Here is a 1,453-nt window from a genome sequence, read left to right as displayed (position 1 = left end):
AATTAACTTGTACACATATGAATGAATTACTCAATCTGTTATAGTTCATAACTTAAATTAATGCAATAACTAGCTAAGCAAAAATAATATATTGAGAGGAGATAGTGAATGCACACTTAAGTTACCTACAGTCTTTCTAGCCAGATGACCAGCTAAGTATCAGAGTTTACTGAGCTCAGGAGAAATGACTTGACACATTCCTTCAAAAAACATGCCATGTTCATTTAACAAATTGGAGATTTTAAAAATTTTTCTGCATCTTACTTCAAATTTTAAAATTAGATAGATAATCCATTAAGTGTTTTCAGATTCAACAACATGTAAGTCTATAAAAAATTAATGCACTAAAAATGGTTTTCAACCCATGATTTATTTCAGTGAATCTTTAAATACAAGTTGTTACTATTCTGAAAAATTCATTGTATTTACACCTCCTATTTTCAATTTATTTACATTATCATGCATTACCTTTGTTTCATGGTTGTAGAATACCTAGAGATTCTCAAGTAACATTAATGGACAACAGCACAGGAGTGACAGAGTTCATCTTGCTGGGACTGACCAGTGACCCAGACCTGCAGGTCCCCCTCTTTATCACCTTCCTCCTCATCTACATCATCACCCTGGTTGGGAACCTGGGGATGATCCTGTTGATTCTCACGGACTCTCGTCTGCACACCCCTATGTATTATTTCCTTGGTAACCTGTCTCTGGTGGACTTTTGTTACTCTTCAGCTGTCACTCCCAAGGTTATGGCGGGGCTGCTCATAGGAGACAACATCATGAGCTGTAATGCTTGCGCCACGCAGATGTTCTGTTTCTTTGCCTTTGCTCTGTGGAAAATTACCTCTTGGCGTCAATGGCCTATGACCGCTATGCAGCAGTGTGTAAGCCTCTGCATTATGCCACAGTCATGACAACAGGTGTGTGTGGATGTCTGGTCATAGGCTGCTATGCCTGTGGCTTCTTGAGTGCCTCCATTTTTACTGGGAACACATTCAGTCTCTCTTTCTGTATGCCCAATGTGGTCCATCATTTTTTCTGTGATCTTCCAGCAGTCATGGTTCTCTCTTGCTCTGATAGGCATATTAATGATTTGATTCTTATGTATGTGGCCAGTTTCAATATATTTTTTGCTCTGTTAGTAATCTTAATATCTTACATGATCATTTTTGCCACCATCCTGAAGATGCACTCAGGCACAAGACATCAGAAGGCTATGTCTACCTGTGCTTCTCACTTCACTGCCGTCTCCATTTTCTATGGGACTGTTATCTTCATGTATTTACAGCCCAACTCCAGTCATTCTATGGACAATGACAAAATTGCATCTGTGTTTTATACTATGATCATCCCCATGTTGAACCCTATGGTCTACAGCCTCAGAAATAAGGAGGTCAAGTGTGCATTCATGAAGTTTGTTTCCAAGACAAAAGATTCTTTGTTGTTCTAA

General features: G+C 38.7%; 1 pseudogene; it reads left to right on the top strand.

The window, feature by feature from the left end:
* Positions 1-512: 512 nt before the first annotated feature.
* On the top strand, positions 513-1,453 carry LOC109679126 (olfactory receptor 5B3-like; annotated as a pseudogene).

The sequence above is a fragment of the Castor canadensis genome, chromosome 1, assembly GCF_047511655.1.
Source record: "Castor canadensis chromosome 1, mCasCan1.hap1v2, whole genome shotgun sequence".
In the NCBI taxonomy this organism is placed as follows: Eukaryota; Metazoa; Chordata; class Mammalia; order Rodentia; family Castoridae; genus Castor; species Castor canadensis.
This window is presented reverse-complemented; position numbering and strand designations above follow the sequence as displayed.